Source organism: Hyla sarda, chromosome 11, assembly GCF_029499605.1.
Source record: "Hyla sarda isolate aHylSar1 chromosome 11, aHylSar1.hap1, whole genome shotgun sequence".
Classification (NCBI taxonomy): Eukaryota; Metazoa; Chordata; class Amphibia; order Anura; family Hylidae; genus Hyla; species Hyla sarda.
The window spans coordinates 79285033-79301670 of NC_079199.1; the positions used below are offsets into that span (position 1 = coordinate 79285033).

Here is a 16638-nt window from a genome sequence, read left to right on the forward strand (position 1 = left end):
AGCTGTTGCTGTAGTTCTAATGTCTTAGTCTGGCGAACCTTCCGATCATGTGCAGTTTGACTAATAAAGTGACCTCTAATGGTCGCTTTAAACGCACACCAGATTGTGGGGTCAGAAACATTCCCTGTGTCATTAATTCTAAAGTAAGCATCCACAGCTAATCTGGTGGCCTCAGAGTATTCAGGGTCATGTAGGATCAGAGGATTGAGCCTCCACACATAAGTCGGTCGGGAAACGAAAGCCTCTCTAATAGTCACACTAATGGGGGAATGGTCCGACCATTCTATAGGCATAATTTTAGCCTCAGACACCAAGGGGAGTAAAGAGCGCGAGACAAGGGCATAGTCTATACGAGTATAAGTCTTGTGTACATGTGAGAAGAAGGTGAAGTCTCGCTCTGTAGGATGGAAGATACGCCACACATCATAGAGATCATTTTGGGAAACACAGTTAAAAAATCCAGTGGGCTCTTTTTGAGAGGTGGCTGAAGTGGAGTCTACACTACTCTACACTAGGTCATATTAAAGTCCCCCAGTAGCATACAGTGGCCCTTTTTCAAGGAATCTAGTTTGCGCACAAATGACCTGAGAAAGGTGCACTGCTTAGCATTTGGAGCATAAACTGAAGCTAAAGTGAATTGAATGTTATTTAGTAGACATACCAAGATTATGTATCGACCTCTATCATCCAACACAGCATGTTGAACTGAAAGTGTCAAAGTATTTTTAAATGCAATCGCTACTCCACCTTTCTTGTGCACAGCATGCGCCTGATATATATGAGGGAATCGCTTATTCTGTAATCTAGCCGCATCACAGGCGACCAAGTGTGACTCCTGTATACATAAAATATCAGCATTTAGGCGTTTAGCCTCTCTCCACACCGATGAACGTTTGTATGGAGAATTAAGTTCATTCACGTTAAGTGACACAACCTTAATAGCCATAAATACGAATCATAAACATCCTTAGTAACACCAGTAACACAAGAACCTTAATAAGTGTGGACATGTAGACATGGAGATACACCCTCGCTGCCAGTATTGCCGAGTAGGAGAGTCTAAATATAAGCAACATAAAGGACAAGTAGACGAGGACCAACAGGACAGACAACAAGAACAGAAAACATTCAAAAAGAGAAGTGATGTGTTTTTAGGCCACGTTTGAAACTATGGATGTTGTTGTTGAGTCTGAGGGATTTAGGGATAGCATTCAAGAGAACCGGTGCAGCACGAGTGAAGTCTTGTAGATGGGAGTGAGAAGTTCGGATTATAGAAGATGTTAGTGTGAGATCATTAGCAGATCGGAGAGAACGTGTAGGATGGTAGACGGAGATGAGAGAGGAGATGTAGGGAGGTGCAGCATTGTGGAGAGCTTTGTGTGTGAGACTAAGGATTTTGTACTGTATTCTGGACTGAATTGTTAACCAGTGTAGTGACTGGCACAGGGAGGAGTCGTCGTTGTAGCGGCTGGAGAGGAGATGAGTCTGGCTGCGGCATTAAGGATGGACTGAAGAGGAGAGAGTTTGGAGAAAGGAAGGCCTATTAGTAAAGAGTTACAGTAGTCGAGACGGGAGTGAATCAAAGCAATAATGAGAGTTTTAGCAGTTTCAGTAATGAGAAACGGGCGGATTCTGGAAATGTTTTTTAGATGCAGGTGACAAGAACGTGAAAGAGACTGAATATGGGGAGTGAAAGACAGATCAGAGTCAAGTATAACTCCAAGACAGCGAGCCTGCTGCCCGGGAGTTATGGTAGTACCACATACCGAGATGGAAATGTCAGGGTTAGGTACAGTATCAGTTGATGGAGAAAAGACAAGAAGTTCTGTTTTAGAAAGATTTAGTTTCAGATATAAAGAGGACATGATGTCTGAGACGGCAGAGAGACAGTCACTGGTATTCTGTAGGAGTGCAGGGGTGATGTTGGAGGAGGAGGTATAAAGGTGTCATCAGCGTAGAGGTGGTACTGGAAACCAAATCCACTGATTGTTTTTCCAATCGGGGATGTGTAGAGTGAAAAGAGTAGAGGACTTAGGACCGATCCCTGGGGAACCTCGACAGCAAGGGGAAGAGGAGAAGAAGTAGAGCCAGAAAACGAGACGCTAAACAAGCGGCCAGAGAGATAGGAGGAAAACCAGGCGAGAGCAGAGTCCTTGAGACCGATGGAGCGGAGACTACTGAGGAGGAGTTGATGATTCACAGTGTCAAAAGCCGCAGACAGGTCCAAGAGAATCAGTAAAGAGAAATTGCCATTTCATTTGGCCATCAGAAGATCGTCAGTGACTTTGGTTAGGGCCGTTTCTGTGAATGGAGTGAATGGAGCGGAAACCAGACTGTAAGGGGTCAAGGAGAGAGTTCTCGGAGAGATAGCGGATAAGGCGGGAGTAGACTAAGCATTCCAGGAGTTTGGAGATAAAGGGGAGATTTGAGACGGGTCAATAGTTGGCTGCACAGGAAGGGTCCAGAGATGGTTTTTTCAATAGTGGGGTTATGATAGAGTGTTTGAAGGAGGAGGGAAAGACCCCAGAAGAGAGGGAGAGGTTAAAGATTTTAGTTAGGTGACAGCTGATAGCAGGAGAGAGAGACTGGATGAGGTGTAAAGGCATGGGGTCACTAGAGCAGGTAGTGGGGCGGGCGGAGGAGAGGAGCTTGGAAACCTCATCTTCCATCACTCTCAGTTTTTGAGCCTGTAATGAAGAGGAGACGTGGCTGGGAATTGGATCAGAACTTTTAGGGGACTGGGAGAGGATTTCATCACGAATTTCATCGATTTTAGTTTTGAAGTATTTGGCCAGGTCTTCAGCACAGAGATCAGTGATTGGGGTCTGTACTTTAGGCCGAAGGAGAGAGTTGAACGTGTCAAAAAGGTGTTTTGGGTTGTTAGACAGAGAGGAGATGAGGGAGGTAAAATATGTTTGTTTGGCGAGGTGAAGAGCGGAGTAATAGGATTTAAGCATGAATTTATAGTGCAGATAGTCTGAAGAAGTCTTAGTTTTCCTCCAGAGACGTTCAGCACACCTAGAGCATCGCCTGAGAAAGCAGGTTGTTAGCGTGTGCCAGGGTTGCTGCCATCTGTGTTGGGAGATTCGTGTTTTAGAGGGTACCATTTGATCCAGGGTAGACTTTAGGGTGTCATGGTAATGTTTGGCTGCTAGATTAGGGCAGGAGAAAGAAGAGATTGGTGATAGTGAAGATTGTAGAAGATAGATGTAGCCAAGTGGTCTTCAAACTGTGGCCCTCCAGATGTTGCAAAACTAAAACCCCCAGCATGCGTGGACTGTGAGTGAGTTGTAGTTTTGCGACATCTGGAGGGCCACTGTTTGAACAACACTGATCTAGCCCATTCATTCCTATACACCAACAAATTAACCCATTAAACATTTGAGGTTTGTTTAGTCAAAATACCATTGGAGGCTGAGTATGAAGTCAGCCTCCAGGGTTTCTTGTTGGTGTATAGGAATGAATGGGCTAGATCTATAATATTGAGATTTTTTGCCCATTGAATTCAATGGCCCATTGTGGTCTATGGAGATCCTGTGTCAAATGAAGTAGGAAGCTAAACAGCAGGGTACTGGAAGTCAGCCTCCAGGGTCTATTTTTGGTGGATAGGAATGAATGGGCTAGATCTAAAACATTATTTTTTTTATTTTTTTTATTTTGCCCATTGTGGTCTATGGAGATCTTTTGTCAAACGGGGTAGAAAGCTAAACATCAGGGCGCTGTTAGTAATGTGTAGGTTAGACCCTGGTGTGGGTTCAATTACAGTGTTCAAATGATCTTCAAGTGTAGCTTGTTGATATGCTTACCGGCGTTATTTCATGTATTGTTGCAGCTGTTTCCTCCTCACTGTCACTTTCCGTCTCCTGTTGAATACTATAATCTTCCTATTTAAAAAAAAAAAAAAAAAAAGGGAATTAATATAATAATAAGTATTAAATTTATATATATATATATATATATATATATAAAAATAATAAAGAATATTAATTACCTCATCAGAAGATTCTTCAGGATTATATTCTTCATTCCTTTCCTCCTCTGCAGCGTATGAATATCCAGTTGCCTTTAGTAAATAGATTAATAGAGTATGTAATAGCCTAAAGCAAAATTCTCCATTACTTGGTTTTGGTCTTGTTGAGATAACATGTTAGTGGCTATCATCCTTTTTCAGTACAATAATCAATTATACAAGGTTTAATAATACTCTGCACATTGTATTTATAGCGACAGCAAGCTAGGGCTGCTCAATATCATATTTTGAGCCTGCATGCTATGCACGCTCAGCTAAGCAAACTCATTATCATGTAATGAGTGTGCATGTTATGCACACTCAGCTATGCAGGCTCATTATCATGTACTGACTGTGCAGGCTATGCACGCTCAACATCAGGTATTGATCAGATAAGCACGCTAATTATTATGTATTAAGTGTGCATGCTATGCACTCTCATTATGATGTATTGAGCCTGCATGCTATGCACGCTCATTATAATGTATTGAGTGTGTAGGATATACATGTTCAATATCATGTATTGAGCATGCATGCTATGCACACTCATATATTAACGTTCATTATTATGTATTGAGTATGCATCCTATGGATGCTCAATGTAATATATTGAACATGCATGCTACACACTTTCATTATGATGTATTGAGCCTGCATGCTATGCATGCTCATTATCATGTATTGAGTGTTTATGCCATGCACGCTCAATATCATGTATTGATTGTGCATGCTATGCACGCTCAATATCATGTATTGACTGTGGATGCTATGCATGCTCAATAACATGTATTGAGCATGCATGCTATGCACGCTCATATATTCACATTCATTATCATGTATTGAGTGTGTATGCTATGCATGCTCAATATCATGTATTGACTGTGCATGCTATGCACGCTCATATATTCATGTTCATTATTATATATTGAGCATCCATGCTATGCACTCTCATTATGATGTATTGAGCCTGTATGCTATGCATGCTCAATATCATTTTTGAGTGTGAATGCTATGCATGCTCAATATCATTTATTGAAAATGTATGCTATGCATGCTCATTATCATGTATTGATTGTGTATGCTTTGCATGCTCAATATCATGTATTGAACATGCAGGCTATGCACGCTCAAAATATTCACGTTAATTATGTATTGAGTGTGCATGCTATACATGCAAAATATCATTTATTGAGCATGCATGCTACACACTTTCATTACGATGTATTGAGCCTGCATGCTATTCATGCTCATTATCATGTATTGAGTGTTTATGCCATGCACCCTCAATATCATGTATTGATTGTGCATGCTATGCATGCTCAATATCATGTATTGACTGTGGATGCTATGCATGCTCAATATCATGTATTGATTGTGTATGCTATGCATGCTCAATATCATGTATTGACTGTGAATGCTATGCATGCTCAATAACATGTATTGAGCATGCATGCTATGCACGCTCATATATTCACGTTCATTATCATGTATTGAGTGTGTATGCTATGCATGCTCAATATAATGTATTGAGCATGCATGCTATGCACACTCATATATTAACGTTCATTATTATGTATTGAGTATGCATCCTATGGATACTCAATGTATGCTACACATACATGCTACACACTTTCATTACAATGTATTGAGCCTGCATGCTATGCACGCTCATTATCATGTATTGAGTGTGTATGCTATGCATGCTCAATATCATATACTTACTGTGCATGCTATGCATGCTCAATATCATGTATTCAACATGCAGGCTATGCACGCTCAAAATATTAATGTTTATTATTATGTATTGAGTGTGCATGCTATGGATGCTCAATATCAGGTATTGAGCATGCATGCTATGCACTCTCATTATCATGTTTTGAGCCTGCATGCTATGCACGCTCATTATCATATATTGAGTGTGGATGGTATGCACGGTAAATTTCAGATTTTGGACTCATTTGGGACTTTGGATCACTATCTATATTGTAGTGCTGCGGTTTTATTGAGTAACACCGGATCACTCCAGTATAGATGGTGAGCAAAAAAAGCACATTTATTCCATTGGGGGGAGGTTATGGTGTTATGTGCAATACAGTCTAGATGGTGATATAAATTGTGAATTCATTCCATCAATAAATATGCACAATTTTTGAATGGAATAAAATCTTTTTTTTTAATCACCACCTATCCTGAATTGCTGCGGTGTTCCTAATGCAATAAAATATGCAATCAGTGAGCACATGTACACGATAAAACTGCAGCAATGCAGTATAGGTCAGTGGTCCCCAAACTGTGGCCCTCCAGATGTTGCAAAACTACAATTCCCAGCATGCCTGGACAGCCGTTGGCTGTCCAGGCATGCTGGGAGTTGTAGTTTTGCAACATCTGGAGGGCCACAGTTTGGGGACCACTGGTACAAATGGTGAAAAAAAAGAGATTTTATCCCATTCAAAAATTATGCATCATTTTTGAATGGGATAAAATCTCCATTATTGACACCATTTATAATGCACTGCTGGCTGCAGCCATTCATTTGGGAGTGCAGCTTTATATGAAAAAATAAATAAATAAATAAATTCACAAAGCTGCAATCCCCAATGAATGGCTGCAGCCAGCAGTGCATTATAAATGGTGTCAATAATGGAGATTTTATCCCATTCAAAAATGATGCATCATTTTTGATTGGGATAAAATCACTATTATTCACACCATTTATAATGCACTGCGGTCTGCAGTCATTCATTGGGGATTGCAGCTTTGTGAAATTTTATTTTTATAGTTTTGGGCATATAATCAATTGTACTACCCACCATTTTGATATTATAAATTCCCTCAGGGCACAGTACAGCAGCTCCGTTCTCAGACTCTCCTCCTCTCTGAATGGTACGTGCAAAACAAAACAGAAAGGAGGAGACTCAGAGGCTGCCGTCCCTTCCAGCCTGTATGCGCGCCTGTATGCGCGCTCCCGACATTGAGCGCAGAATACAGCAAGATGGGCGGAAGTGGTGGCTGGCGAGGCTTCAGATGACGTCACGCCGGCCCGCCCGCCCGCCGACTTCCTGCAATCGTGAGACTGCTCAACTCTGAGCTACCGAAGAGGAGTGGAAAAAGGTATTGTTCTAATGTTTTAAGAGGATAAAAAAAACAGGGATAGATGTAGACAGTGTGAGGGAAAGATGGGGAGGGGGAATATGGACATTTTAGTTGAGGATAGCTACTCTTTAAGAGCACATACCTCAGCTCTTCAATAAAATAATTTTTTATATATATATATATATATATATATATATATATATATACCGTATTTATCGGCGTATAACACGCACTTTTTAGGCTAAAATTTTTAGCCTAAAGTCTATTTGCGTGTTATACGCCGATACACCCCCAGGAAAGGCAGGGGGAGAGAGGCCGTCGCTGCCCGCTTCTCTCCCCCTGCCTTTCCTGGGGTCTAGAGCCCTGCTGCCGGCCCTTCTCACCCCCTGGCTATCGGCGCCGCTCCCCGGTGGCATAATTACCTGTTGCCGGGGTCGGGTCCGCGCTGCTGCAGGCCTCCGGCGTGCGTCCCCGGCGTCGTTGCTATGCGCTGCACGGCGCGGCGCACTGACGTCATGCGCCGCGCCATGCATAGCAACGACGCAGGGGACGCGCGCCGGAGGCCTGCAGCAGCGCGGACCCGACCCAGGTAATTATGCCACCGGGAATGGGGGGAGGCAACGGGGCAGCGGCGCCGGCAATGGGTGCCGCTGCCCCTTCTCTCCCCCCTGGCTGTCGGCGCCGATTCTCTCCCCCTGGCTATCGGCGCCGGCACCGATAGTCAGGAGGACAGAACGGGCAGCGGCGCCGATAGCCAGGGGGTGAGAAGGGCCGGAAGCAGCGCTCTAGACCCCAGGAAAGGCAGGGGGAGAGAAGCGGGCAGCGACGGCCTCTCTCCCCCTGCCTTTCCTGGGGGTTTATCGGGGTATACACGCGCACACACGCACCCTCATTTTACCATGGATATTTGGGTAAAAAACTTTTTTTACCCAAATATCCTTGGTAAAATGAGGGTGCGTGTTATAGGCCGGTGCGTGGTATACCCCGATAAATACGGTATATAGATAGATAGATAGATAGATTTAAAAAAAAGTCAGTTCTGTTATGGTGAATATATTTATTGTGTGATTGACAATTGATTGGTAATAAAGGTTTTTTCAATCAAAAATCTGTTCTTATCAGTTTAATATCTGATATGTCCCCTATTTGGGGACCATAAATTAAATGGATTTTTGAGAATGGGAGCCGATTTGGAAACTTGCTTCCGTCGCCCAATGCATTGACCCGATATGGCAGTATCTTCGGGTACAGTGCACCACCCCATTCCAGTGTTAAAAAAGACAGATTCTTATTTAATCCTCTGTGGGTGCTGCTGCAGCTGTTGCCTGCCTTGTCATGTCAATCAGTCTGGCTGCAGAAGGTGCCGCTGCTGTCCAGACCCAGTACTGCTGAATGGCCTCCTTAATTGGATAAGCTCATCGTATCCTCACAAAAAAAAAAAGAGTTCCACAATTAGAGACCACAATAATGAGTTGCACTGACTGGTTTATGAACGTCTATCCATTTGGCGTTTTACTGACCATGTTTGCACACTGATTGATGTCATAAAAAATAAAAAAATAATAATAATACTAATCTAGCACACCTGTGCAGGTTTGACATGACATGAAACGTAGCTGTCTTGCAGGTGGTGCTGAATCCTGTTAAATGATGTGAGGGTCTCATGGTTATTCACAAGGGTGCGTCATTGCTGTTGCTTGACCATGCATTGGTTCTGTGGTCAGTGAATGATAAAAACAAAATTTGCCATCCATTGATTGATGAGAAATCAGCCATGAGGCATTTGTTTTTAGAAACTGCTGCTCACAACCAATGTTGCAATGGAGTGTCTCCATCTGCTGGTGGTATTGGATAAGCATTAGTGCTATGATGGGGTCTGAAGAAGAAGAAGAAGATGGAAAAAAAATTTATAAAAAAAAGAAAGAAAGAGAGAGAGACTGACTGAGTGAGTGGGTAAGAGAGAGAGTGAGTGAGTGATTGAGTGAGTAATTGAGTGAGTGAGAGAGAGAACAAATGAATTAAAGTGAGTGAGTGAGTGAGTGAGAATGAATGAAAGTCTGAATGACAGAAAGAAAAAAGTATGAAGAAAGAAGTATGAAGAAAATAAAATGTATATGGAGTTGCAAACATGAGTGCAATCTACAAAGCTGTTGAGGCTGGTCCTCATGGGAGGATTGTTGCACCCAGGACCTTTAGTTCTATTAAATTTCATTCAATGCCACTGCCAGGTGTAAACAGCAGAAGAACCAGAAGCACCAACAGCACGACCATGGGTTGTCAGATTACCCTGATTTAGCAAAGAGTCCAAAAGGATGCAGGTGAATACTGTTTATTTTCAGTTTCTCGTTACAGTTGGTTTGATTCCGTGTCCGGACAGCCAGGGAGGTGGCTACAGGCAACAAAGGTAGGCGTGTTGTTTTCATATACAGATCTTAACCCCTTAAGGATGGAGGGCGTGCCCATACGCCCCCGTTTCAAAGTCCTTAAGGACTGGGGGTGTATGGATACGCCCGTGGGAATTTCGGTCCCCGCCGCTAGCCGTCGGGGACCGGAACGAGATGCCTGCTGAAATCTTTCAGCAGGCATACTGTGAAAATGCCTAGGAGGGTCCTGAGAACCCCCCATGTCGGCCATGGCGGCAAATCGACGTTTGTGGCAATTCCGGGCTGATCGGGTCTCTGATGACCCGATTGCCCGGAAAATAGGGATGAAAGGATTTGTCAGTGACAGCCCCAATCCTCCTAAGGGATAGGAGCGAGGTGGCAGTGGTGCCATCCCCCCCTATCCCCTGCCATTAGTAATGACTACTGACCAATGGCAGTTAAAGGCGGAGGGGTTACCATGGAAATTCCCCACTCTGCCCGCCCCTGGATGTCAGGCAGAGAGGGGGGGGGGGAGAAGATGGTGGCGGTACCTGGGGGTTTGCCCCCCCCCCCCCTCCATGCGAATGTACAGGGTACATTCACAAGGAGCGGGGGTTTACAGTTAGTCTCTCGCTGCAAGCTAGAGATGCAGGAAATTTTCTGCTGCAGCTCAAACTCCCAGCAGGAAACTCGCTGTAATCCCCCGGCAGTCTGAATGTACCCAAAAAACACTACCTATAAACATACCCATACACAGTCCCCCCCCCCCCCCCAATAAAAATGAGAAACCTCTGGTATGGCACGGTTTCTAAAACGTAGTCTCCAGCTGTTGCAAAACAACAACTCCCAGTATTGCCAGACAGCCATTGACTGTCCAGGCATGCTGGGAGTTTTGCAACAGCTGGAGGCACTCTGTTTGCGAAACACTGCCGTAAGGTAATTTTGGTATCCGAGGCAAGTCTAACTCTTGCATCCGTAATTTAGGCCTTAAATGCGCATGGCGCTCTCTCACTTTACCGTACACGGTAAAAATTGCCCAACAAATTTTGGGGGTCTTTTTCTCCTTTTACAGCGGTTCTGACATAAACGCACAAAAATAAATACCCACATGTGACCCCGTTTTGGAAACTACACCCCTCACGGAATGTAAGAAGGGGTATAGTGAGCTTTAACACCCCACAGGTGTTTGACAAATTTTCATTAAAGTTGGACGTGAAAATGAAAAATTTTATTTTCTTCACTAAAATGCTGGTGTTTTCCCAAATTTTTCATTTTCACAAGGAGTAATAGGAAAAAAAGCCATTGATGGCTGGGAAATATTGGAACATGGAGGTAGGCATCTTTGATGTCCACTGAAGAAAGAAATTCCCCTTGTTCCATGGATGCCACTACCGAACGGAGGGATTCCAATCGGAAGTGGCGGATGAGAAGATGAAGGTTGAGACGCTTGAGGTCCAGGATTGGCCTCACAGAACCGCCCTTCTTGGGGACCACAAAAAGATTCAAATAGAAACCCCAAAAACGTTCCCTTGGAGGAACGGGGACAATAACTCCCTGGAGAAGCAGGGACCGGAGAGCCTCCCGAAACTGTTTTGCCAGAGAAGGAGACCGGGGGTCCCGGGACTGAAAAAAACGATCCCTCGGGAGGGAGGCAAATTCCATTCGGTATCCGTTGGACACCACGTCCCTGACCAAAGAGTCCTGAATGTGTGTGGTCCAGATGTCTCGAAAAAGTAAGAGACGACCTCCCACCCGAGAAAAATCTGCGGGTGGGGGCATCACTTCATACGGAAGTGGGTTTGCGTTTGCCCGATTTGGCCGCAAAACGTCCGGAACGGTTGGTGTCCAACTTCCAAGACGGGCAAGCCCGGAATGAGGGAGCCTTCTTGTCCCGCGAAGGCGCCTGCCTATACCCCTTATTAGGGCCAAAAGTCCGAAAGGACTGAAAGGAAGAGGACTTCCTCTGGGAAGTAGAGCGAGCCTTATTTTGAGGCAACAAGGAACTCTTGCCCCCCGTCGCCTCAGAGATAATCTCGTCAAGGCGCTTGCCAAAAAGACGGGCACCAGTAAAAGGAAGCTCGGTGAGAGACCTTTTGGAAGCGGCATCCGCATCCCAAGCCTTAAGCCACATGGAACGGAGGAGGGCCGCCAGGTGACCCACAGAAAAGGCAGCACAACGGGCTGACTGCATGGAAGCTGTGCACAGAAAGTCCCCAGCTTTAGAGCATTGGAGAACCAAAGCAGACAGATCCTCTGGGGGGATCCCGCCTGGATACCCTGACGGAGTTTTGAGCACCACACCGATAGGGCCTTGGACACCCAAGCCGAGGCGAAGGTGGGAAGCAGAGAAGAGCCTGCTGCTTCAGAGGCAAACTTCGCTAAGGACTCCACCTTCTTGTCCGTCGAATCCTTGAAAGCAGCCATATCTGCTAGCGACAGTGTAGTAGCCTTAGAGAGGCGGGAAATTGGTGGATCCACCAAGGGAGGGGAAACCACCTTAGAGGCAAGGTCCTTGTCGAATGGGTAACGCACACCTGAACCTTCTTCATTCCCGGGAGCCTCTTGTCCGGATGTTTCCATGCAGATTCCAGAAGGGTGTCAAATTCAGCGTGAGAGCTGAACCTTTGAGGTGCCAGTTTAGCATGATGAAAAGATACTTCAGGAGTCACATCCGAAGATCCTGGGTCCTCTAAGTGAAAGGTGTCTCTTATGGCCGCAACCAATGAGTTCACCATTTCAACTGTATCCGAGCGGTCCTCCGAGTCAGATGCCGATTCGAAAGCCTCATCCACCAGTTCACCAGGAGAATGTGAACAAGTGGAGGAAGCCCTGGAGGGGGGCGACCATGACCGGGTACGCGACTCTTGCGAGGCAGAGTGGCGATTCCGGGAACGTCCTCTGGAGGAGCGACGTTTGTGACCAGATGACACGGGGGGGCGGGACCCACGAGGGGAGCACCCACGTCTACCTGAAGACTCAATGGAAGAGTCAGAAGATACACCCCTAGTACGCCTGTGAGAGGGTGAAGTATGTGGAGAAGAGGAGCGGGGCCCTTTAGAGGGTTGGCACAGGGCAGACCTCTTCAAGGCAGACACCACGTCACGAGAAGCCTCAGCCACCGAACGGGAGACTTGAGTCAAGTCAGCCCATATACTGGGATAGGGAAGAAACCCAGGCTGGAGGGGCGGCCGAATCCACCAGAACTGAAAGAGCATCCGAGGGTACCAGGGGGTCTGGGGCAGCAGAGGAGCAGGCAGAGCAAGTGGGTTCAGCAGAACCAGGCATTTTGGAATTACAGTTCTTACAGACCAAATAGGAAACTAACGCTCCAGTTGTCTGTTTAGAGGGAAGAACAGTTCTGGGTACGAACATAATGAAAAAAGAACTATCTCACCCGAGTCTGTGTCCCCTGTGGCGGCTGCTGTGAGGAGAACTCCGCTCTGTGTAGATAGAGAGGGAGAAACAGGCCAGCCAATAGCCAGAGAGGGGCGTGCCTGGAGCAGGGGCCCTGTCTGATTGGCCTCTGCCACCGAAAATCGCATGCACGGCGCTGATTGGAGGACAATACGCGCCTCCAGTGAGCTCTGGCGGCGCTGTGGGCGGAGCTATAGCGCCCCGGCCGCCGAGAAGAACAATAGTAATGGCGCCCGCTCCTTGCCCCAGGCGCACATGTCAGCCGCATATGCGCCCACGGGGAAGTGAGCGGGCGATACACATATTCGCCGACAGTCGTCTGTTGCCGAAAGCGAAAGTAAGTCGGCGCTTCATGCGCCCGAACAGTAAAAGCGCCGCGGCTGTCAGCCACATAGTAAGCGCCGCGGCTGTCAGCCGCATAGTATAACACACACACACATGTGCATAATAATAAAGTAAACCATTCATTCCCAATATGCCATTGCTCGCCCCTTTTTTAGAATAAAAGATAGAGCCCCTAACACAGGCCAGCCCCATGGACCCTGAAAGGTGGGCCAAAAAATGAGGGTCTCCAGAGGTTGCAAGTCAGCACCTAAAGGGAGAAGAATATATACTCACCTCAATCAGTAGTACTTACCTAATGGAGTCTTCTGTGAGGTCTTCAGTCAGCTTTCTGTTACCTGCATCACGCTGAGCTACCATGTGCGAGCAAAGCGAGCAGGGAATAGGGGGACCCGGACCCATGAGGTACAACCCCAGACGCTGACCGTTGGCGAGAGGGGGTGAACAGCGCATATACACAATGTCTGTGCCCCCTCAATCACAATGAGAAAACAGTGAGCCGCAGTTCCTGAGTCCCCACCTGAAAACATGAAAGAAAACGGAATAAAAAACTAACACATACCCTAACTAGGAAAAATAAGAAACAAAAGACCTGGTCTGGAGAATTCCAGACCATGTCCACCTCCTTCAGACACTAAGCTATAACTGATTAGCTCAGGGCCTAGAGGCGGGTATATCCTGCTGGGAGGAGCCGACTTTTTTTGTTGCCATAGTGTCATACCTCCTAGAGACAGCAGCATACACCCATGGTCTGTGTCCCCCAATGGAGCCGATAGAGAAAATCTAATTTTCCATTTTTACACCCAACTTCAACGCAAAGTCGCCAAACACCTGTGGGGTGTTGAGGCTCACTATACCCCTTGTTACATTCCTTGAGGGGTGTAGTTTCCAAAATAGTATGCCATATGTTTTTTTTGTTCTGGCACCATGGGGGCTTCCTAAATGCAACATGGCCCCAAAAACCATGACAGCAAAATTTGTTTAAAAAAATCCTACAGTTGCTCTTTCCCTCTTGAGCCATCTTGTGAGCCCACAAAGCACTTTATGTCAACATATGATGTATTTACGTACTCGAGAGAAATTGAGCTACAAATTTTGGGGGGCTTTTTCTCCTTTTACCACTTTTAAAAATGAAAAAAATGGGGCTACAAGAATATGTTAGTGTAAAAAATGCAGATTTTGATTTTTCTCCTCCACTTTGCTGCAATTCTTGTGAAAGACCTAAAGGGTTAACACACTTTTTGAATGTCATTTTGAAAACTGTGAGGGGTGTAGTTTCTACAATGGGGTCATTTATGGGGTATTTCTCACAGAATGGCCCCTCAAATCCAGTTCAAACTTAACTGGTCTTTGAAAAATTCAGATTTTAACATTTTCATGAAAATTTAGAAAATTGCTGCTATACTTTGAAGCCCTCTAATGTCTTCAAAAAGTAAAAAATTGGTCAATTTTATGATGCCAACATAAATTAGACATATTGGGGGACATTTAATAATCTAGTCTATTCTGGGTATGCTAATAGACCAGCGTATGTGGTAGTTTCCTGTCTATTGTGCTCCTAATTTATCAAAGGTCTCACAGCCCTTGATAAATTCTGTGCTCAGACTTCAGGGTCTACAGCTTAAACTGCATTTAGACCTGCTCCAACATGGTCTGACATTTCAGCGTATTTTGGGCAGATGCGACTTGTCGCACAAAAGTCGCACTTGATAAATTTAGCACCAATGCATTTTCCAATGCATTTCTGTCTAAAATAGACTTGCATGCATCATGTTCTAAAAATCCTCTAGAGCAAAAGTCGCAGAAAAGTCGCACATATTTAGACTGCGACTTTCTGTGCGACAAATTTAGACAGGAAAAATCAGTCTAAATCCTTTGATAAATCTCCCCCATTGTGTTTGTGAATCAATATAAAATGTATTTGGAATATCCATTTTCCTTACAAGCAGAGAGTTTCAAAGTTAGAAAAATGCTAAATTTTCATGTCATTTTGTGATGCAAGTAACGACAAAAATTTACCGATATGTTAAAGTAGAATATGTCACGAAAACCTACACTAGCTAAATCCCCTAGGAATCTCTGGGCCGACTTATTAATGAACAACCTACTTGGGGAAATAAATCCCCTCAGGATTAACCCTGACTAAAGATCCCCTAAAAATTTACTTTTATTAATGCTTCTTTAAAAATATTTCTTGACTTGTGTAATTCACATTTCTTGCCACAAGATGGCAGTGGTGTTTTAAAATATTGAACGCTGTGCACAGCTAACTCCGACATAGTTTCCGAAATAGTTTTTCATGATATAAAACATAATCCTCCCTTCCTTTAAAGTAAGGGAGGATTATGTTTTAATAATAACGCTGTGCCAGTGTCCCAGTTTAGTTAGTAACTCCCGTGCCCGAGCTGCAGCAGGGCACCGGAACTAACTAGATAGAAGAGTCTAAATACCAGTCTGTCTGACAGACACTGAGCAATTTCAATAGTACGAAGTTAGCTGTGCACAGCGTTCAAGATTTTAAAACACCACTGCCATCTTGTGGCAAGAAATGTGAATTACACAATTACAGGGGTTCCTGTAAAATCCAGGGTATGGATTGCATTGCTTATTGCTCCATCAGAGTGGAATGGACTCCTGTCCTTCTTTTAAGCAATGATGTGGATTTAGCCTGTGCTGTATGTACGGGTGGCTGACTGCCAGCCACCCAGAGAGTGTATGGGAGACTGCCTGCCTCCCTCCTTTCCTATGCATGGGAGGCCGCCTGCCAGCCTTCCTTTCTTCCCTATAAGTAGTGTGAGTGCTCATGAAGGGGGCATGGTTGGTTCCATCCCTTTACCGATTATCACCTCTGGGCCTTTTGGCTAAGATCAAGTGTAAAAAAAGGGCTTGCGATAGACCGCATCCTTGTGCACGGTATTTTGTGTGAATACTTGCACTTGGGTGACTTGAGAGCACATACCTCAGCTCTTCAATAAAATAAAAGAATATATATATATATATATATATATATATATATATATATATATATATATATATAAACAAAGTCCCGAAATCACAGCACCAGTCAGGTCATGGATCTTGAAATACTGGATTATTTTATTCTTCCCCACAGCAAATGCGTGGGGACCTTCACTACAGCCAAGATCGCAGCCATTGCAGCCATCCTCTTATATAAAAAAAAATTTCTAATATATGCCCTCATTCATGTCATCTAGAAATAAAATATCAGTTGCATGATAATTTGATGTCAGCATTTACTGTTGTACTATTCAAACATGATTTGCTAGGTTACAAGTGTTTGGTTACAATGCGCATGCACAGCCGGCCGGCTGGATCGCGATATGTCCAGTGTGATAACACGATCGTCGGACCCGTTTGCGCAGCCGCAGAACAAAAATGGTGACTAGTGTGGGTAAG

At 44.7% G+C, this 16638-nt stretch overlaps 1 non-coding gene and 1 pseudogene across 1 annotated transcript; both read left to right on the top strand.

Annotated features, from left to right (window-relative positions):
- The first annotated feature begins 8176 nt into the window (after positions 1 to 8176).
- LOC130296157 (U2 spliceosomal RNA) lies at positions 8177 to 8363 on the top strand. Its single transcript, XR_008849145.1, has one exon. It is a non-coding gene; the product is annotated as a U2 spliceosomal RNA (small nuclear RNA).
- A 7699-nt stretch (positions 8364 to 16062) lies between these two features.
- Positions 16063 to 16303, top strand: LOC130296111 (U2 spliceosomal RNA; annotated as a pseudogene).
- The last annotated feature ends 335 nt before the right edge of the window (positions 16304 to 16638 follow it).